Genomic DNA, 23,804 nt, shown 5'->3' on the forward strand with positions numbered 1-23,804 from the left:
ATGGAAAGTACTTGCATAGTAACCAACAATGCAAATAATACTCCAATGACACCGATGAAAATTGCTGAAATATTCAAACATTTCTTCAAAAGCCCTACATATTACTCTTCCAACACACCCAACAATTCTGTATCTACCCAAGAAGGCCTTCAAAATGCCTGGTTATCTGAACTTCCTTTCAAATGAATTCCATTTCATCCACTACAGTGAATGGCCTTTGTCACATGTCTCATGTATTCAAATGAGACACTGAGGCACAGAATGCATTCAAGTAATTTATTATACAAACATATATCGGGAGCTGTAACTTGTACATATACTTTGAATGTCATATGCTTACTGACTGTCTCATTAATTCTAACACACTCATATGTGAATCTCCATTCAAGCTTACATTCACACTGGCTGACTACACAAAATGGCACTGATCTCGCATGTGCTCAGTAACTTATATGCACGTGCTGCCTAGCTACAGTGGCTGACTGGGTTCAATGTACACACTGACCTACATTTGCCTTCTTTAATTTTGTTCAACATTGCAAATATGAGAATAAGGACACATTTAAGAGCTAGACATTATTTCAACGTTTCAATGAAACAGAAAACTGATTTCAAGTCCAAGTCGCTCTGTATTTAGGACTGGGTTTGCAAATTCTACCTAATCTAGTCAATTATGACTGGGTTTAACAACAAGAACAGTCTCTGGGGATTCTTTCAAAACTGGAACATCAGGGTTTACATCAAACCTGTTTGAAGAAAGCACACTGTCGTTTTGAATTTGAGCAGTTGACGAGTCACTCTGGGAAGTAGAGTCGTCAGCACAGGCAATCTGTTGTGCCACTGGTTCAGAGACAAGTAAAACATATTTACAATTTCTTCTGAAATCCATTCCTTCAGGTTGTATGATGTAAGATCCTGGTTCCTCACAAATGTTATTCACAATTCCCACTTGGTCATATCCTTTGGATGTTTGCATTTTCACAACATCTCCTTGTAATAATGGTCTAAGGGATTTACTGGTCTTATCGTATTACAACTTTTGAGACTGATGTTTTCTCAAAAGTTGAGCCTTGACCACTCTGTTGTTCTTTAAATTTGGCACTAACAATTGTTTGCTGATTGGAAAAGTTGTTCATGTCTGTCTGGACATCAATCTCTGAGCAGGTGAACCAAGCAAGTTGTCACGAGGAAAGTTTTCTGAGATTGAGTTAGTTAAGGAAAACATCGGTACCATCTCTCTTGGATTTCTCCAACAAGTACTTTGCACTCTGTTGATGTTGTCTGGTGCCATTGCAAATTGAACATGCTAGAGTTTCCTTCTCTATATCGTTGGACATAGAAGGCCACATTACAATGTCTCTTGCCCTTCTTTTGGTTGAATCGGTACCCGGGTGACCATAGTGCAAGATTTTGATATAGTCCTGTTGTAATGCTTTAGGAATTGCCACTTTTGGACCTTTCATGATGATGCCATCTTCCATCATGAGCTCGTCTCTTTTAGAAAAATATTGCTGAATGTCAAGTGGTAAACTGGTTTGTCATGTTCACCATCTTTGACTGATAATGTTTTTCAGCTTCTGTAGAACTGGGTCTGAAGCTGTGTGATTTCTTAGTTCATCAAGCATGATGATGAAACATGACTGACTTCCATGACTTCAAAGTCTGCTGTTTCATTTTTATGCTGCTCTGTCATTTGTCTGGGTGCACATGACAAAGCATCAGCAAGGTACATGTGTTTGCTCTTTTTGTAAACAATAGTGAAATTGTACTTTTGTAATTTTAACATCATGCTTTGCAATCAAGCTGGGGCTGTGTGTATTGGCTTCAAAATTGTCACTAGTGGATGGTCATCAGCCTCTATTTGGATAGGTCTGCCATAAATATAATCACTGAAGTTTGAACATGGGAACACTACTGCCAAAAGTTCTTTCTCTATTTGTGCATAATGCATCACTGGGTTAAAGTTCTTGATGCCTAGGTTACTGGTATGCCTTTGTGAAAACATACTGCACCAAGGCTGTACTTTGAAGCATCACAAGAAAGAGTTACAGGTTTGTGAACATCATAATATCTCAATGTGGGTGGACTGCCAATTTTCTGCTTCAGAATATCAAATGGTCTTTGGTGTGCCTTCAACCAGGACCAGTTTACATTTTTACAAGTCAACTCATGTAACAGTGCTGAAAGCTCACTCAAGTCTGGGGTGAACTTTCCTAAATAGTTGTCCATACCTAGAAAACATTGTAAAGATGTGACATTCTCTGGAACTGGCATTCAACAATTGTTGTTTGCTTGGATGGATCTGGTTATAAGCCAGAAATGGTAAGCAAATGCCCCACATAAGTAACTTCTTTCAGTTTGAATTTACATTTCTGAGGATTCAGTTTAAGATTTACTTCATGTACTTCTAGAACTTTCCTGAGATTTCTATTGTGTTTGTCTTCACCATTTCCTCCAACAGTAATGTCATATTCCATAATAGCAAATGGATAACCAGAAAAAATTTGTTCCATGGCACATTGAAAGACTTCACTAGGAGAATTGATTCCAAATGGCATTATCAAAAATCTGTATCTACCAAATGCTCTACTCAATGTAGTTAACAATGAAGATTTGCGATCCAGTGAAATTTGCATCTAAAACTGAAAAAATAGTGGAATTTGGCATGACAGCGACTACTTCTTCCAGTGTACACATCTGATAATGAGGATACTTAAGTGCTTTGTTTATGTCTTTTGGATCAATACATATTCAAATATCATCTGAACTTTTCTTATGAGCTGCAGCCATGAAGGATACCCACTCAGTTGCTTCATCTACTGGAGTAAGGACACCTAAATTCACCATTTTGTCTAGTTCTGCTTTTACTTTACTCTACATTGCTAGTGGAATCTTCATTGCTGGTCTGCCAACTGGACTTACTTGATGGTTTAACTTCATGGAATATGTGACTGGATGTTTACCAGACTTGTCCTTGAAAATATCAGCATATTCACTAAAAATATTTTGTCTAAAATTATCACTATTATTAATACTTATATGGTGAACCTCTTTATTAAATTAAATCAGTCCCATTCTCAGACTGTCTTTGAGGCCTAACAGGGACTTCATGTGTCATTTGAATATGTAAAACTGCAAGTCATAACTGTTTCCAGCAGAATGGCATGAAAGGAATACTGCACCATCAGTTTAAATCTCTTTGCCACCATAAGCAACAAGTTTTGCACAATTTGCTGAATCAAGTTTCTCACCAGCTTTTACTCTAGCAAACATTTGTGCTGACATACCATTGCTCTTAGATCAAGTGTCTACTTTAAGCTGTACAGGTTTCCCATTAATGTCTACAGTATAAAATATTTCACTCTTTACTGACAACTGATAGTCTACTGTCAACTGTTTCACTGACAGAAACACCATCAACATAGAAAGTTTGCTCACAGCTCTCAGAGTTTGCTACAGTCTCTATCTGATCTACTTGCTTCTTTGGATACTGTCTTTTAATATTAGTTTGCGGTACATTAGACTTGCAAAACCTTTTGAAATTATTCCACTTTTTACATTTGTGACATTGCTGACCAAAAGCTAAGCACTTTTTCCATTTAGGTTCATCACTGCCTACACAATTACAACAGTTAACAATGAGATTAGGTGTCACACCATTTGGTTTATATTTCTTTTTTATCTTAAATTTCTGCTGTACACTATCAACAGTCACACTAGCAGATACTGCAAACCTGCTTTTCTCATTCATACGCATATTTGTATGCTTATATTTGTCAAATCTCAGTGGCTTCGCTCAATGTTAATTCACTATCTTGAAGCAAAATCTTTCTCACTGCATCATTATTAACACCACATACAAGACTATCTTTTATCAACTCATCTCTTAGATCACCAAATTTTCATGTTTTTGCTTTATTTCTTTAAATCAGTAATATATGTTGCGACAGTTTCCAAAGGCTTTTGATTTTTTTCTAAAATTTGAGCCTTTCCATTGTAATATTTGTTTGATGGTTACACTTTTCTGTAAATCTCTAAATTTACATTTTAAGCACTCAGAGTCTTCCCGGGTTTCAGCCTGTATCACAATATGGTGGTTCTCCCCCTCCCATGCATGCATGGCAGATGCATACACAAATGAACATTCTTGCTCAATGGCTTCTGAACCAGCAAAATTGAAAAGTACTGTGGTGGTACAGCGGTAGCATTGTTGCCTCACAGCAGGAGGTTCTCCCATTCGATTCCCGGCTGGAGTGTGGGGAGTGCCTTCTGTGTGGAGTCTGCATGACCTCCCCGCGGTTGGGTGGGCGTTCAAAAGACATGCGCAATGGGCATGCCTTCGTTGAAGGTTGAACATCAAGCTGGCACCTCATTGTTCATCAAAATCTACTGCCAATCATTAGCGGACCGGAGTTCCGCCGTGGCGACCCCTAACCGGGAAAAGCCAAAAGACAACATATGCTCTTGTATGGGCATCTTTATCAAAAAATGGAGCCTGTATGAAAATATTATATTCTTTCTCAAATAATATTATTATCAAATACCAGTGGTTCAGGTCTGAGAAATCCTTCTGCCGTAACAACAAACTGCTGTTAAACATAAGTATAAACCTTGTACTTGTAATGCTACTCAAATGCACAGCAATCTCTCAGGGAATGCTTTATTTTAGCACTGCAAATATCTCGGGACACTTTGGACACTTTGAAAAGTCTTAGTTAATGTGAAAAAGTCATACATTGTGAAAAAATTCAGACACTTTAGCCTTTTTGAACATTTTAAACACTTCAGAGATTATTTCAAGCACTTTAATCATTATGTCGCTATTTCAGACATTTTGAATATCTCAGAAATTATTTTGAACACTTTGAATGCTATGCCAGGTTTGGTGACTGAAAATCATTTGAAACAAATTTAAGTACCTTTGAATAATCATTGACCTGTTTGCGAGTTCACTCCAGGATATTACTCCACTTCTAAATGTGTACCTCATAGTTTACGAGCTGCTTCAACTTCAGATCCCATACTGACACCATGTCACATGTCTTGTGTATTCAAATGAGACAATGAGGCATGGAATGCATTCAAATGGTTTATTATACAAACACACATCAAACTTCATATGCTTACTGACTGACTTATTGCTTCTAACACACTCACTTGTGCATCTCCATTCAAGCTTACATTCATACTGGCTGACTACACAAAATGGCCCTGATCTCGCGCGTGCTCAGTAACTTATATGCACGTGCTGCCTAGCTACAGTGGCTGACTGGGTTCAATATGCACACTGATCTGCAGCCTTCTCACTAAAATTCTAAATAAAATAGTTACATTTAATCATCTTATGCCAAATTCCTAAGTAAATACACCTATTTGATCTGCAGGCTTATCTCCTCATATTTAACCTCTCACTCCCTCTATCCATGACTCTTGATTTCTATAGTTCCTAATGAATGGAAAAATGCAAAAATAATTCTGTTCACTAAAAAAAAGAAGTTATGTACTCGCCATAATGTTCCATCTGTATTGTCCATTTTTATTCTTGCTTGGATTCAACTTGGCCGCTTTCCAAAGCTTTAGGCTCCAAAGCTCGAGCTCCTCCCCTATTCATCATGCCTCACTCCCCCAAATTACTTCGGATTGAATTTGCAGTTAACAACATGTACAGCCTCTAAAGAAAATTATATGTATATGAATATGCAAAAATAAATAGAGAGGATTAACAAAAATCATTTTCAAATGAAAAGCAGAGATCAGGAGCTCAAACAGGGACAGTGGTTCCTAAAAGCATATCCATCAGGTACCCATAGACATGAACATTTGACAACCACGTGGCCAAAGTGGTTAGAAGAACATTTTATATAGCCCACCTAATCATGAAAGGATTCACATCTAGATCAGGGAAGGTCATCGTGCCTCTTTACTCATCCCTCATCAGGCCCATAATTGAGTACAATGCCCCTTTTGGGATGTACCTTACCAGACACCTGCAACAACTGGAAAGACCCCAAAAGTACCTCACCAAGAGAATCAAAGGGCTCAAACAGATGCCATATGCTGCCCGGTTAAAGAAACTCCAGCTCTACTCAGTGGCATACCACCTGCTCAGAGGCGATCTGTGCCTGACGTATAAAGCCATGTCCAACCCGGAATTAATGGACATGCTGCACCTCAGAAAATCCAAATCCCATAGAGCTACGTGCTCGAGAGACTTGAACCTCAGCACTGAAATAGATAGGACATTCTGGAGGGACAGATTCATAACCCAGAGGCTCCCTTCACTCTGGAATAAAATTCCAGTCCAGGTTAGGCAGAGTCCCTCATTGATTCTCTTCAAGAGGAATCTTGATGAGTGGATGGGAGATCGTAGGTTTACCCCGGGTATCACTTCTGTGTCACTGTTAGACAGAGGCACAGTATACTAACCTCGAAAAAGGGCATAGCAAAATTAATTTAAAATGGGTGGCGAAAGCCAAACACACTCTGGCTAGGCTTATAAATGCCCTAGGGCAGATAGCCTAGTATGAACCTATGAACCTATGAACAGGTGGTAGGAGGGAGGGAAGGTTGAGGAAGAATGAAAATGGACAACACAGATGGAACATTATGGTGAGTACATAACTTCTGTATCTGATCTTGCCCTTTTCATTTGTGCTCCTACCTATTAGACACAGTCACCAGCTACAGTAATCTTGGCTGACCCTCATGGAAAGATATTCCGGAGCACTGCAGAACCAAAGGGAGCTCTATTTCTGGAGGTAGTATCTAGCTTGTAGTGTGAAATAAAGGTATGAGAGTTAGACTATGAGGCAGCTGCATAAATATCATTAATGGAGACCCTAGACCAAAAGGCTTGGGATCTTGACATGGATCTGGTAGAGCGGGCTTTGACACATGTGGGCAAAGATATACATTTATAAGCATAGATAAGAAATGCAATCTTTTAACCATTTGGCTAAAGTGGTCTTAGAGACCGGTCTTCCTTTTCTGATACTGGCAAAGGATACAAACAATTGATCAGATTTTGTAAATGATCTGTCTTGATAAAAATGTTATTGTCTATGAACATTGAATAGATTAAGGATATACTGTCCCTTGTTTTGAAAATTGAGAAAGAAAACTGTTAGGCTGATGGACTGGTTAATATTGTTCACTGTAACAACTTTGGATAAAAAGAAGGATTGGTACATATCCTTATATATGTCTTTATGTAAAATTAAATAAGGAGTTTGGAGGAAAGGACTTGTAACTCAGGAACTTTCTTGCAGAAGTGATAGCAACCGAGAAAATGGTTTTCGATGAAAGGAATTTCAAATCCACATTGGCTGAAGGTTCAAAAGGAGGATGGACTAGTGCCTGTAGAATCAGAGTTAGATCCCAAGGAGGGGTGGGATCTTTGACAGGAGTGCAAAGTAAGAATGTACTCCTAAGAAAGGCTTTGCACAATTTTGAATAAGCTAGAGATGAAGAATTTTCTCCAGTGAGGTAATTGGAGATGGCTGCCAGTTGTACTTTTACAGTGGAGTAAGTTACCCCATTTTAGAAAATATCAGAAATGAAGTCTAGGGGGACTGCTGAAATGAGAGCAATAAAGGGATCCAGTTGATTCTGTTGAGCCCATATAGAGAATCCTTTCCATTTGCTCTTATACATTTTCCTAGTGAATGCTTTGTGGGATGAAATCAAAGCTTTTGGATGGTGGATGAAAGCCTGGAATGTTTAGTCATCATCAGAATTGGAAAAAAACATGTGGTTAGTTTTAGGCCTAGTAGGTCCAGGTGAATCTGCCCTGATAGATGGGACAGTAGATCTGGAATCAGTTCCAATGTCCACGGAGGACAGATCAGATGAGACCAAAGGAAGGTGAACCAGACTTGTCAAGGCCAGAAAGGAGCAATAAAGATTACTCTGCTCTTCAACCTGAGTGCTTTTTGATGAAATTGCAATTAGTGGTAGAGGTGGAAATGTGTAAAGTAGACTGAGGAACCAAACAAGAACTAGTGCATCTTTTAAGGACTGTGCCTGTGGAGGATCAAGGCAAAGAACCTGCTGCATTTGTTGTTGTAAGGGGATGCAAAGAAATCACAGCAGGGTTGGCCCCATTTGTGAAAGATCATGTTTGCCAAAGATGGTTTTAGAGACCACTCGTGAGTCATCAGTAAAACTCTGCTCAGCCTGTTTGCTAAAATATTGCAGCCCCCCAGAATGTTTGTTGCATTTAGGAAGCAGTTGGTAGAGATTGCCCATTGCCCCACTCTCATTGCTTCTCAACATGAGGGATAAGACCTGGTTCCTCCTTGCTTGTTGATGTACCACACTACTGACATATTGTCTGTTTCTATCACAATAGTCCTCACAGGAAGAAAGCTGTGTAGGGTTTGCAATACTAGAAGGACCGCTCTCATCAGTAGGGCATTGAAATGCGGTTGGGTCTCCTGTTGCATCCATGTGTCTTGAACCATCCGTGCCAGGAAATGCCCCCCCACCCCAACTGGGAGGTATCTGTAGTCAATGTGGCATTTGGTGGGGGGGGGGTATCCTTGTTCGATATCTGAGGAATTAAGAACCAAAGAAGAGAATCTTTCCACACTCTTGATAGTTTAATCAGATAGTTTAGAGGATGTTGGCGTAAGGATCATTGGACTGCTAATGTCCATTGCAGAATTCTCATGTGTTGCTGTGCTGTAGTTAACAGGGTAATCATGGCAGCAATATAGCCCAATGCTCTGATCACTAATTTCACTGGCAGATCTGGTATTATTAGAATCTGTCTGATATGTAGTTTTAGATTAGAAATTCTGTCTGGAGGGAGGAAGGCCAGGGTTTTGGATGTGTCCAGATGAGCACCTATGAAGTCTATTACTTGAACAGGGTGCAACTGTGATTTCTGAGTGTTGATGGTTATGCCTAAATTAGCGGCTAGGTGTAAGAAATAGCCCTGGCTTGGCTGAGTAGATGTCTTGTTGGAGCGTTCATCAGCCAGTCGTCCAGGTAAGGACACACATGGAATCCCTGCAGTCTCAAGTGAGCTGTGACTACTGCCATGCATTTGGTGAACACCCTGGGAACTGCGGTGAGACCAAAAGGGAGGACTCTGAATTGGTAGTGGTTGGATCCCAGCCTGAAGTGAAGATCCTTTCTGGAGCATCAGTCCATTTTGATATGATAGTACGTGTCCTTTATGTTTAATAAGCACATCCAATCATCTATTTGTAGTAGTGGTAGAATGGACTGCACTGCAACCATCCTGAATTTTGAGTTTTTTACTGACTTATTCAGGGACATCAGGTCCAATATTGGCCTCAGATCCCTGTCATTTTTGGTACTAAAAAGAATCCTGAGTAAATTCCTGATCCGATTTAATCTGGAGAGACCTTCTGGGTGACTCTTTTTTCTAGCAGCTTTGCAATCTCTAAAGCTGCCAATTCCCTCTGATTGGTGGAACATCAGGTAGGGATCTCTTTGGTTTGGAATGTTTTAAAAAAAGAATGGAGTATGAGCCTCTGAATATGATCCTTTCCACCCATAGATCATTTATGATGGCTACACAAGCTTTTGGGTGCAAGGATAAGAGCACCCCAACTGCTTTCAGAGAGGGACAGTTGGACAACCTTTCAGGAGGACACCTTTCTGCCTCTGGGGGAAAAGTGTTCCGGGGATTCCTGAAACGGACCTTAAGACTTCTTGAACAAGAATTTTTTACCACCATGCTGATTCCTGGAGAAGGACCTTTGTGGAGTAGAAAACCAGGTTCTGGTGGCAGATAAGATCTTTCCATCTTGCTTGCTAGGGGAGAGTGTGTCTCTGACTGTGGGGCCAAAGACTGACAATCTCTTAAGAAGTGCATTGATGAATGATGCCTTGAAAGGTTCCATGAAGTCACACAATGGCATCTAGGCATGATGCCTCATGGCTATCCCTGAACCAGCTACCCTTGAGGTGACCTCTGCAGCATGGGAAATTAACCTCACGGATGCACTGTAAATTAATTGAAGAGTGGCCATTCCAGAGGAAAAGACCACATGCTCCTCATCAGGCATGGACTCTGGGACAGAGTGAGAGAGGTTTTTGATTAAATCCCTCTATAGTCTTGTAAAATTTGAAAGGGTGAAAGTAGCTGAAGAGTAAACTCTCTTGCCAAATCAGGCCATGGCTCTAGACTCCCTGTTAGGGGGATTGACAGTGGAGCTTTCCTAAGCTGGCTCCTTTTTGGTGGCTGCTGCAAAAACCATAGCATCTACTGGAATCCTTTTAGTCCAATGTGGCCAGACAGTTGGGGTACTAATAATCATATTTGCACTTTTGGGGATAGGTTCTACAGTGTCCAACTCCTTCCATGCCCTGTTGATACTAGGTTGACAAGTGCATCAGCAGGTGGAGACACCCAAGATGTAGATGTGTCAGACCTAAAAGCCTCCAAGAACACTATTTCCTCAGAAGTAGGGTTTTGGGTAGACCAACCACCTTTTTGGTGCAGGATTTTTAAAATATCTCCAAAGTTGGAGATCTTGGAGAACCTTCCCCTTCCTCAAAATCAGTGCCTTCCATGACAAATTCTTGCAGACAATCCAGGTGCCTCCTCTTGCACCTTCTCTTCTGGAGTACCTCCTCAGGGAGATGTCCTGCGTGGGCCATCTTTATTATCCTGACTTTTCACCTGGCTGCTGTGTATCCCTGGCCCCAGTAGGACTGCTTCTTACCAATGTAAATGTTTTATTTCTAAGAGCTCTAAGTTCATTTATTTGTATTATTACTGCTGTAGTGCTTACTGTTAGTATGTTTCTGTGAGTTCCATTATTGTTTGTCTGTTTATTACCTGCTGCAGTGCTAGGTTAAATGTATGCATAATCAGTACTCTTTCTGCTAAAGAACCCATACGCAGCTCATTGTTGATTGATTCTAAAGTGCTAATTGTAATACTACCTAGGTTGAACCCCCTTTAGCTGTGTCTGCGATTGCTTATGAGGAAAGTCACCACATCGCATTTACTTTTAGCTGTTTATGAAAGCGATACTATTATATGTTTCAAGTGGTATAGCGCTTTTATTTCTCTCCATTAGTTATGAAAGTGCTCTTCATCTAAACGCTAATCTGAGCTTCCTGTAACTTCCAGCTCCCTTGAAATTGTGCTATAACCTGTGATTATCAGAGTGGCCACTTTATTCTACTGTACTTGGAATTCCATCAGTAGCATTGTCTTCAAGACTTAGCACGCTGTCTTAAATTCATCTGCCAACTTTTTAACATTAACTTTATTTAGTTGGAAACTCTGTATACCAGACTGGTTGGACCAGTTACATAACTGGCGTTCCCCACATGGCTTTAAGGTACGTCACTCACCTAGCCTTTATAATGTAGAGCTGTTAGGCACATTATCTAGCTGATTCCACACTGCACGCTTGTCATGTTGCATGTAAGTACCTCACCCTATTTATTATTTGCTCTTTTTTTCACAAATAAGTATTACATGTTACTTACCAGTGTCATTAACTCGCTTTGGCCTATAGCAAGAGCCTCACTCTATCTGTGCATCTCCACTCATAGAGATGACTATGACATAATCGCTGCCTAGCTGCCTGTTTTATTTAACTGTTGTACCTCTTGTATTCCTTTTTACTCATAGAGGAGGCTTAGAGGAGGCTACAGTTAATGCTTAACACTGCCTACCCACGAGTGCTTTTTAACTACCTGGAACCCTTGCTCGCTGAGACAGTCTAGCATATGTAGCGCTGTTCCCACTTTAGGGTGCGACCTATCACTAGTTTTTCCACTCAATTTTGGACAGTAACCTCATTACTGTGAGTTTATGGCACATACTAATACGCTGAAACTGTTAGCTGATATTGAATGTTGTACAAGATAATATTGTCAACAGTTTAACTTTGGATTGTGTACACTGCCTGTTTTCTGCAAAATATTTAACAGCCTAATTCCTATAGCTTAAAGAAGTGTAGTATTGTTTTGGCTGTGCTACCCTATTGTCTAGAACTGTTTCTTTATCTGATTTGTTGCAATTTTTTCCATTTTCTTGATACCATATTTTGTGTACCTGCTTGCTAACCACTATGTCCCTGACTCTATTAATTCTGATCTGATATGATCTCAAGAAATAGTAATGTTTTATGATGTTACTCACTACTTTTACTCTAATCATAATATTAGTATGTGTTTAATACTGGGTCTTGCTTAATACCCGCAAGTAGTTAGTCAGGACTAGACTATAGTATGAGCCTTTGGCATCTAGACTTAAGCAGAGTAGTATTCCTAAGTTTTACTTAGTACAGTGAATGTGTTAAATGATTTTATTATTGTGATATTTGTCTAATATACTAAACTATCTTTGCCTAGTTGCTGCATCCATAGCTGCCTTTTTGTGCTTAATTTGCATTTTTTCTTCTCTCTAACCTACCCAGCATTCAACCCTTAACCTGCTGTAGAGTTGTGAACCTTCATGCATGCCCTATAAGGACCCTCCTCAAAACAAAAGACAGCCATCTCATCTGCAAGGAAGTTATAATCCTACTCTCAAAACCCATCCAGCTAAAGAAACAGTGAAAGTATGTTTGTCCTCTCATATAGGCTCTGAAGCTGAATTGTATATTTTAAAAGAATACAAAGGAATATCTGTAGTCTAGTGTTCTATGTAAACCTCCCTCTTGAGCCAGATACCCAGCAGCCATACCCCTCAACTACCCCAGAAAAAGCTTGTCTTCTTTTTCATTGTACACTCTAGCTGTGTTCTACTCCTTCTTTCCCTCTCTCTTATTGCTGACTATAGTTGGATCCTTTGACCACTAAGTCACTCCCTATACCAGGCCTCTGGAATATTTCCTAACTCTCACCCTACTTGTATTACTACGGTCCACTCTGTACCTTTATTGGTGTATCTGACTCTATGCTATCTTGTCCCTCTCCCTCCAACTATTGACTTTGCCCAGTCCTTATCCCTTGTCACTGTATAACATAAACATGTGCTCCCTCTTACCTGGAACTTCCAACTGCTCCACAGTAATCTGCAGCTAACGGATTGACTCTGGGAGCTCTCCAGTCACTAGTTCTAACCTGCTCCATTCGCCCTGAAAGCTCACTCCGCTCCCCTACCCTACCCCCAAATTCCACCCACCCCAGTGCATCTAAATTTATACTTCTGTGGCCACACCCCCGTACTGTGTCAACCTATAGCCTACTCTATCTTATTACATAACAATTAAACTCCTAATTACTTACTACCTCCCATTACCTAATACTCCTTTTATATCCCCACCCATTAGCTTTCCTTTTGACTATACATTTGTCCCACTACTCACCTTTCCTATCACCTCACTATGCCTATCCCAGGCATACCTAAACTCTTTAACTTGTTTCTTTATCTTATAATTCTCCCTGCTCTACTTATATCACATATCCTCACCAGTTATGAATACCCTAACCTTACTAGATTTCAACATCCCCTAAAACAAACAACTCCATTCTCTCTTCTATCCCATTCAATCCACTGCAACATAACATCCTCATCATCCTACCTTCTACCTCTGTTTCACAGGCTTAATCACATTACGTACCTCCAACTTAGAAAACTTTACTCTCATTTCTGTAAACTCTCAATACACTCACATGCTCCTCAACAACACCTACTACTACATGTTGACATTCATCCAAATTCAGGCCCAAACAACACCATCCCTAATTCCCAACCTCTCCACCCCACTTGCTCTTATACCCCAACTAGTGGCCCCAACTCTCTTCTCATAGGTCACCTCAACATTCGTAGCTTAAACAACAAAGTTACACAACTACATGCTCTGTTAGGTTTATAGTCTTTTGACATCCTATGTCTAACAGAAACTTGTCTCAAGCCAGTAACCAGGGGCAATGATATAATACCACCTGGATATAATATCCTGAGACTAGATCGTCCAAACAAAAAGGGTGGTGGAGTAGCAACATTGTATAAATCTGAATTACAAATCACAACAGTAGACACCCAAGCTCCATCTCCAAACAATGCTAAAATCTTAACTACTAAACTCCAGATTAATGCAAAACAATCCCTATACATTATTTGTGCTTATGTCCCTCCAGGTAATAACATTAATAGTCTAGAAAATACTCTAAGCTGGCTCTCCACATCCTTCTCACAAGAAATCATGCTCCTTGGAGATTTTAATATTGATTGGAATTCTTGTACCTCTGCCAAATCAACTAATCACATAAACCTCTATGGCTTCTATCAAACCATTACCTCTCCCACCAGAATGCACAAACCTAGCAATAAACAAAGCACATTAGACTGGATATTAGTTAATAGCAATCCTCTCTCATATAAAACAGGTACACTGCCTGATGATATTAATGACCATGCCCTTACCTTTATAACTAGACAAAAGACCAGTATTCCCAACCAAATTACCCTTATAACTACCCGGAACAAGAAAAATCTAAACCTAGACAGCTACCAAGCTGAGCTCAAAGCTTGCAATTGATCACCCCTAAAATACTTACCACTTGATGATGCAGTGTCTTACTTTAACGCCAAATTTTTGAACACCATGCCCCCTCTAGTACAGTCATAATTAGGAACAAACCAGCTCCTTGGCTCTTCAAAGAGACCTAGCAGAAAATGCAACAAGGAAATAAGACTTGGTCCAAATAGAGATTTACTAAAGACCCGACTGACCACCAAAACTACAGTCAACTTAGAAATGCTACAAAGAAACTAGTTATTCTTGACAAGAAAACTATTACCATAAACTCCAAAAAACCCAACAAAAAAATTCACAAAAATTCTGGTCAGGTATTAACAGGCTACTCCATCCAGGACGCTCCAAAACCCCTACCCCCTCTAACTTGACTCAGAACTCTCCTATCCAAATTGCAGATACATTTAACAAAGTTTTCTCAGAAACTGTTAAATCATTAGCAAATACCTTATCCCCAGCTAGCACCACTTTAGCACACTCATCAGCCAATATACCTCCTGCATTTACTCTTCAACCAGTTCTGACATCACTAGTCCATGAACGTCTTCATAAACTTAAACCGTGAACACCATCAACTGACCTCCTCCCAGCCGAATATCTCCAAATGGAAGCTGGTGTACTAGCCTACCCTATTTCCATCTTAGTAAACAGAACCATTACAGAAAGTTCCATCCCTTCTCTCTGAAAAGTCTCCCATATAATTCCATTGCATAAGGGTGGTAACTCAACTGAACTGTCTAACTTCCAACCTATAGCCCTACTCTCTCCTTTAGCAAAAATCATGGAGAAATGTATCTGGCAGCTACTTGATCATCTCCTACAAAACGATCTTCTGGTTGACTGTCAGCATGGCTTTAGACCATTCCACAGCACTACAGCTGCACTCTTATCCTTCTCTGACTGTATTAATAAAAATCGTGATAACAACTTGCGTTCCTCTGCTCTCTTTATAGACCTCTCTAAAGCCTTTGACATGGTGAATCATCAATTAATGTTAGATACACTACAATCTCTTTCCTTAGATACTCAGACAGTCAATGGTTTAAGTCCTATTTAGGTAACAGACAACAAGCAGTCCTCTGGGACAATAACTTATCCACTCAGCTCCCAATCACCCTGGGGGTCCCACAAGGCTCCATTCTGGGACCTCTCCTCTTTTCTATATTTATTAATGATCTGAAAACTACCCTTCCTCAAACCACCTGCATACAATATGCCGATGACTCAACATTAATCTGTGCTGCAGCCTCTTCGGCTGAAATCCAGTCCAGTACCCAAAAAGTACTTACCTTAGTTGAAAATTGGTTCCAACAATGCTGTCTCTTCCTCAACCCAAAAAAAAACAAAAACAAAACTATTACTGTTCACACCCACGTAGAAGTCAGCCCCTATTTATTTCACAGTTATATCTAATAACAGCACTGTAATAGCACCCAACACAACCACCAAACTCTTAAGAGTAACAATTGACCATAATCTTAACTATGACACTTACATACACTTAACCATCAAAACAGTTAATAGAATACTTGGTTTAAGGCTTAAACCCTTTCTTACACCCTCTGACAGAACTATTATTGCATAAACCCCTCTAGTCTCCACCCTACTCTATGCCTTCCCTATTTATACCAACCTATCCAAAACTAATCTAAACAAACTGTCAACCTCCTTTAATAACATTGCCAGATTTGTCACTGGCTCACCATTTCGAACCCATCACTGCCAAAACCTGAAACAGCTAGGATGGCTGGAATTTAAAAAACAGGCTCTTCTTCAACAACTGACTATCACTCTCAAGGTCCTGTACCGTTCCACTAATACCTTGTACTCTGTAACCTCATTAGTCCTTATAAAAATCTTAAAACTCTACATTCAGCAAATAAGTTACTAGTAGCCACCCATAAATCCAATAATAAATCTGGTGACTGCCTTTTTACTAACTTTGTTAGAAACACCTGGAACAAGCTTGGAAACAATCTAACTTCCCTTATATCTGTACCACTTTTCAGGAACCAGTTAAGAGCCTTCCTGAAATCTCAATGGTTATGTACACGTACTAAACCAGACTGGCCCCCTCCTCTTGCTAAACCACCTTTAAACCTCGCTCAACAGTTATGTCTGTTCATATGTCCTTCATTATTTATTCAGGAATCATTACAATTTTTCTAGTTTAATCCAGCTTTTTCTATCCCTTCCTGAACTACTACATAATTCAAACTAGCTTTTTAGACATTACATATTATCCCAAAAACTGTGCGTATTTATGAACATAAGACATTTTACAGATAATAGCTATTAGTTTTACTCTCTCTATGTCTGACCTACTGCTCTAAATCTACTATACCTTCCTTCTATAGTTACTTCTACTGCTCTTAAACTCTCTACACCTACTCCAATATAATTTTATTTTTTTCTCTTTTTTTCCTCTCTCATCTACTATCTTAAACCAAATGTATGGTAAAGTGTTTTTGTTTTTACAAATTATTGTATTGTTGTAATGTTTTTCTTTAAGTAGATGCTTAGTATCTTTAGTCACTTTGTATAATCCTGCTTGGAGCTTTTCTCCCCAGGCCTCTATTGAAAATGGACATATATCCAGATAGACTAGCCTGGTCAACAAATGTAAAATAAATAAATAAAATAAATAAAATGTTCCGAGGCGGTATCAGAAGAGACCTGTGGTTCCAAGGATGGAATGACTTGGACACTTTGCTGTGTCAGCTGTCCGGGAGGTGGCAGATGTGTGGTCTTAGACACAATATCCAGAGAGGTGAAGGGTGGCTCCAAAGTATTGGAGCCAAGAGTTTCCTGGGTAGGGAGGGAACCCTCTCTACCACCTCAAGGGCAGACGGGTCTGGAGATGCCAAATACTTTCTCCCCAGAGCTGAAGCTGTTGGGGCAGAATGTACTTGAGACTCATCATCCTTCCACGCTAAAGGGGGATTCAGTGCAGAGCTGTTAAATGCCAAGTTTCCAAGGGGAAGCAATGGCTCAGAAAACTTCAGAGTCAGAGTTAGCTTCCACAGAACCAACATTGAGATTTCAGCTCTGAGAGCCACTCTGCTCCAATGCAGTTGGAGCTGAGCAAGTCAGGAAAGCTGTCAGAGTCGTAGGATAATCACTACTAGCTCTGACAGCTCAACTCTCAGGGCATTTGGATATAAAAACTCTGAAGCAACAGGTCAGATCAAAGAAGGAGCAACAGGCCTGAAAGGAGAAAGTCGAGTCACTGATCCAGTGGGGGAACGGAGCTGGTAAAACCCTCACCTGGATCTGTGGCTGAAAGAATTACCTCATCACTCTATCCACCTCAGATCTGGAAGGCTATGAGATGACTTGACAGAAGATGTGGAAGGTGGTCTGGAGGATCTTTTATGGGATCTGTCCCAAAAAGGAGATCCTGAGGCAGCAGGAACTAGTGCTGAGGATGTAAGAGGAGCTCTGGTGCGGGGAGATGACTCTGCAGACTTACTTGGGTCCTTGGATTTCGGATCTGATGCTCTGTGATACTTTTTGGGAGGCTCACTATAAGTAGAGACAGGCTTGTCCGGGGAACATTTCCTGTGTTCCTAGACATCTTTGTGCTTCATGGTGGGGGTTTGAACCCCTGAAGTAGAGGAACCTGCTGCTGGAACTGAAGATGGAATAAGGCCCTTTAAAATAAATTTATATCTGCAGTCAGACGAAGCATGCTGGTGAAACCCCTCACAAATAGAACAGATGTGCAGGGTCAAGACAATACACTCACTCTCTGTGGGCTTCAGCTAAGGGAATTTTGAGTCCACAGGAAGTGCACATTTTAAAGCCTAACAACTTATTGGACATATTAAAGAAAAGAAAAAATGGGAAAGTGAAGTAATAAAGTAAAGTCGCACAAACAATGGACAAGCAAATGGCTTTTTTTTTCTTTGAATATAGAAATTAAGAAGATAGGGGAAAAAGAGAATAAAGATACTACAACAAAGAAAAACAAACTTTTCTGCAATCACAAGAATAAACTCTCAAAGGAGCTTGAGCACACGGATCATGGTGCTTCTTGACAAAACGGCAAATGAGAACTGAGTTAACTTGGTGGAGTGAGGCATGATGGGCAGGGGGGGGGGAGTTTGAGCTTTGCAGCCTAAAGCTTTGGAAAGTGGCCAAGTCGGATCAGAGGCTCAGATCCAAAATCCACAGGTTGAGGAACGAATAAAAATGACAACATCAGGACTAGCAAGTACACTCATTTGGGATACTTTCTTTCCAAGTTTTCATTTTTTTTCTCCAGTAGAAAATATTCTTGAGTAAAAAATTGTTGAGTATAGCTCATATAAGCAAATGATTCAGTTTATTCAGGATAGGTCTATTTTCTGACCTGTTTAACATGGGTTTCATCATAGAATTACTACGTCTACTGCTCTGTGTCTGGTTAACATTATCTTTTATAACTGTGATAAGAATACTTGGCTTGAAAAAACGAGATAGAAGGTTAAAGTTCATTAACTTTCATATCAGAAGAACTTTAGAAAAATAATAGCAGTTCCAGCAATACCAGTCACTGAGGAGGCTCACAGAATTAACACAAGAGTTAGAAATCTTACAACTGATATGAAACTGATAATTAAATGTCTAGATTTTAATGATCCATACAGAAACCAGGATACAGGTAGACATGAGTTAAGTGTCAAGGTAATTTCTTGTGCATGGGGTCATGTGAAATCATAAATGCTAATTGATAACCTAGTGAAATGTTCAAATATTGCAAGTGCTTTCATGATTCTCGCATTGTATAGCACAGAGATTTTATCATATTGTATGATTTTATATTTTGTATAACATTGGTGAGAATGGGTGACATTCTTATGTTATCATCAGTTCTATTATTTGCTGGCTAAATCACTTTGTTAATTATTCATAGATTCATATGTTAGTTACTAATGATACAGTCCAGAAGACCATTAAGGGGTCTAGCTCAAATTCCAAATTGCCCCACAGTACTGTCTGGTTAGGTCACAAAGCAGACAAATGAAGGTGGAAAGATCTAAACCCTGTACCCTTGGCATAAGAAGCATCTCATTAACAGGTCAAGGCTTTAGTCCTCTGTGCTAACTGCCAGACTGCTAGCTGCCATAATGAGGTTTCGTTCATTTGGTTTATTTCACCATCTTACCCATGTCATCAGGGGCTGGTTGGGCATGCACTGGTACTGCTTGTTTGCACTGGTTGCATGATGCTTTATTCTTTATGCCATGTTACCGTTAAATGATATACTTTTCACTTGCTGCATGAACTAGTATTTTGTGGAACTTATTTTACAGAGGGAAGCTAGTATGCATTAGATTCTATTAGGTTCTATAATTGTATAGAAAGGAAGGCATCGGTATAAGAAATACATAGGAAAGGTTTCTATTGTATTTCAGTGTTAAATGCAGACTGCCTATGGGGGCAATAACAGATTTTGCTATATCAATATGCAATTTATTATATCTCACTCATAAGCCCCACACCTTCAAATACTTTAAAACAGACCATGCTGAATATTGTGTTAATCTGTTTCACTAGGATAGTACATATGCAAATCTTTTTATAAGCTAAATTCAGGAAAGGGGTGATTACAATTGCAGCACTATTTTATATTTCACTGAACTCTGTGGCAGAGGACTAACATTCCAGGATTGTATCAAGTTCTCACGGAAAGTGATTACAATTACAAGTGCTTCTGTAATAATTTCGTGAAAGTGTCTTAAGCTTAAATATTGTGCATTACAAGCCTTACTAATAGCTTCCCTTAAGATAATTAGTGAAGAATTATTCAAACTTTCTTTATTATTATTTTTAAGCATAGTTACATTTTTTTTTCAAATCTCCCCAGCTAGAGAAATGATTTGCCATTATTCTTTGTTTCTGTTTGTTTTCCATTCATAGACAGTTGCCGACTTCATTTGTTCCTGGGTTTATTTTTATAATGCAGTCATACCACTCAACCTCAGAGTAGGAAATCTGGACAAAGCCATTAATAAAAGTGGAACAAAGGCCCAAAATAGGGACACTTTTTAAATATTGCTCTTATAAACTTGATCTTTGATAAAGTTGATATAATAACAGTTTTTGCATTAGCATGATTTTTTGAAGGGTATGAAGTCTGAAACCCAAATGTCTGTCATTATTTTCTAACATCAGACTTTAATGATTTATCACAAATTTGCCAGAAAACCACAATTTTATGAAAAACTGAGCAAAATATGAGGCAAAAATCTGGACATTGCAAATATCTGTACAGTTGAGAGGTATGCAATTGTCATCAAGGGAGAACACTGCTTTACAACTGGCTAGGATTATTGGACAAAATTACTTTCACTATAACAGGTAAGGGAATGAATGAAAGATATTATTAAATGTTTAATATGGAATGTTAGTGATATAGGCTCTAAGATGAAAGCTGTCCTTGATATGAAAGAAATAAAGCAGCTTGAAGCAGAAGTTGTCTGTTTGCAAGGAATTAAGATAAGCCTTTGTAAAGTGGAAGGAGATGTAAAGCATTTGAAGGATTGGTACTATTTGTAATCCATCAATCATGAGAGCAGTCATGATTTAAATAAAACAGTGTCTTACCTGGCCTCAGAACAAGGAGGTGAACTGTTCAAAAAGTGGGCAGCTATCTCAAAAAGTATGTGCACTAAGTGGTTAGGTTCTGGCTAATACTTTCTATGGATCACAGAATGATTTTCCAACTAGCCTGCATACTTTCCTTATAATAGTGTCAGCTATAATAGATTCTAAACCAAAGGGTAAAAAAAGGTCACACAGGCAAACTGTTTAGTAAAATTAAAAGAAAGGTGTAGCCACAATATTATCTTCAGTGTGTAATACTTTAAACCTCCTGCAGTGGAGGCCAATGGGATAATGCAAATGAACCATTAAGGGCATGTTAGTATTTCAGCTACATGGCTTCTGAATGCCAAAAAAATATTTTTTTAACATTTTCAAGTCTTTACTGGTACATACTGGTCAATAAAACCAGGCTACACTAGCTGCAGGCACACCATGTTTGCTCTTATGCAGTATTGACAAGCTCAGAAAGAGGGCCAAATATGGCTTGTCCGTGGTGTTGAAAAAGTAAACCAGAAGACCAAAACAGAGAAATAAGTATGCATGTTCATAAGAACAATGTATGTAAATCATTTCAGGAATGTGACATGAAACTGAAAGAGTTTTGGAGTATTTTCTATATTGCTGAAATTTCCCATCTTATCATTGTTATTAATTTAGTGGAATTTGAAATAGGATATTTAAAGCATTGCTGTTGATAACTTGCCGTACAACAGTCTCTGTGGAAGAATAGCAACTGAAATTAGCACAGATAAAAAAGAAGGTTCCCAAAGTTAATAACCTCACTAAGAAAGGAAAAATATGATAACACAAGTAAAATGTAAAAAAAATAGTTCCGTGTTAGAACAATGAGGACCAGTAATGCCAAGAAAGAAAAATTTACTTTGTATTTTACAGAGATATTACAGCAGCAAAATAGATATCACAACAGTAAAATACAACAACCTTGTTTTGAAAGGAAAAAATACATAACTCAAGTAAAATGTTAAAAAAAATTCTTTGTTAGAAAGACCAGGAATGCCAAGAAAGAAAGAAAAGTTTGCTGTGTATTACTTGTAGATATATTACAACAACAAACTAGATATCATGATAATAAAATAAAACATAAAGCTAAATTTTATATATTTATTACTGTCTGTTTTCAGTAACCTCAATTCAGTAAATCAGTAACTGGACCAGGTAAGTAAAATGTTCACTTGCATCACTGGCACACAATGTTACTCTTCGGTATGACATCAAAATATACTGACATCTTCAACTTCCACCCCATAGCCATAATCTCCCCATCTCAAAAATACTTGAAAAATGCCTTCACCTTCAACTCTTACCTTACCTTCTTGACAATCATCTCCTCATCCCAACACAACATGGTTTAGACCAGGCCACAGTACCACTACTGCCCTCCTATCATTCCTTGACAATATCAACCAGGCATGTGACTCTGGTAACATAGTATCGTCCCTTTTCTTAGACCTATCCAAGGCCTTTGATCCCCCATTTCCCCTACTCTACTCTCTAAGCTCTCACATCTAATCTCTCTCTCCCACACAGCCATCAGTTGGTTCAAATCATTCTCAATCAGACAACAGGCCATTAAATGGAATAACTCTACCTCCTCCTATCTAGACACCCACTTACAGTCCTTCTTCCTTTTATACTGTCCCACTTCACTTTTCAACATCTTCATAAACAACTTCCCATCCAAATCCAAAATTATGATATTCACCCAACCCGAAACACCTTAATAGACAAAAACTCCTTCACAATAACAAGCTATAATATGCCACCAATTGAAATAGTCCCCCATACCAAGCTTCTCAGAGTCATTATTGATGAAAACAACTTGTTTAATATTCATCTTCAAACTAACATTAAAAAAATCACCAGAAGCTTAGTATGCTTTAATGCCACAATCACTTTCTGACCCCTTCCTCTAAGCTTACTTTCTCCACCACCCACCTTCTCCTCTCTCTCGTGTACGGCGCTCCCATCCTTACCAATATTCAAGCCTCCTCAAAACTAAACTGGCATCCTGCTACAATAAAATCTCTAAGTTTGCTACAGGTGCCAAATCTTCCTCTCATCACTGTGACTCTACACTACTTACATTGGCTAGAACTTCTCCAGTACCTCTCTTACATTCAAATCTCCACTGCCCACAAATTCATTTTCAAGCCCTCTCATTGCCCTTCCCTAGCTTCCACCTTTACCATGCATCTTCCTGACTGATCCCTCAGATCTAATAATCAAAACCTTCTCAAAGTGTATAAACCATTATGCACTCCTGGCCAACTCCTTTTAGCTTTCTCTCTAGCGCAGAAATGGGACTCTCTTCCTCCTCACATTTGAACCACTCAAAACCCCTCTACCTTCAAAAGCTTGCTTCACTCTTACCTCTCTTCCAAATGGGAATGTTCCTGCTCCCAGCCCTCCTAATCTCTATACCATACCTTCACCTTCATCTTGCATACCTTCTCCATTCTTCTCCTAACACTAACACATCCTACCCCCTCCCACCTCTCCCTACTTATTCATCTCCTACTATCCCTATTTCTTCACTATCATGTACAAACTATAATAACTTACCTATAACATTGATATCCTGTATAAACCATTATTTTTATCATACATTAAATTGTTTGTATTAACTCCAATGATTTTACATTCATGATAATCTGTTTTAATCTTGAAGCAATTTTATATTATATTGTTTTTGTAACTGTTTTGGCTGTATCG

This window comes from Protopterus annectens, chromosome 1.part1 (assembly GCF_019279795.1).
Source record: "Protopterus annectens isolate FY-2018-M chromosome 1.part1, PAN1.0, whole genome shotgun sequence".
Lineage (NCBI taxonomy): Eukaryota > Metazoa > Chordata > Ceratodontiformes > Protopteridae > Protopterus > Protopterus annectens.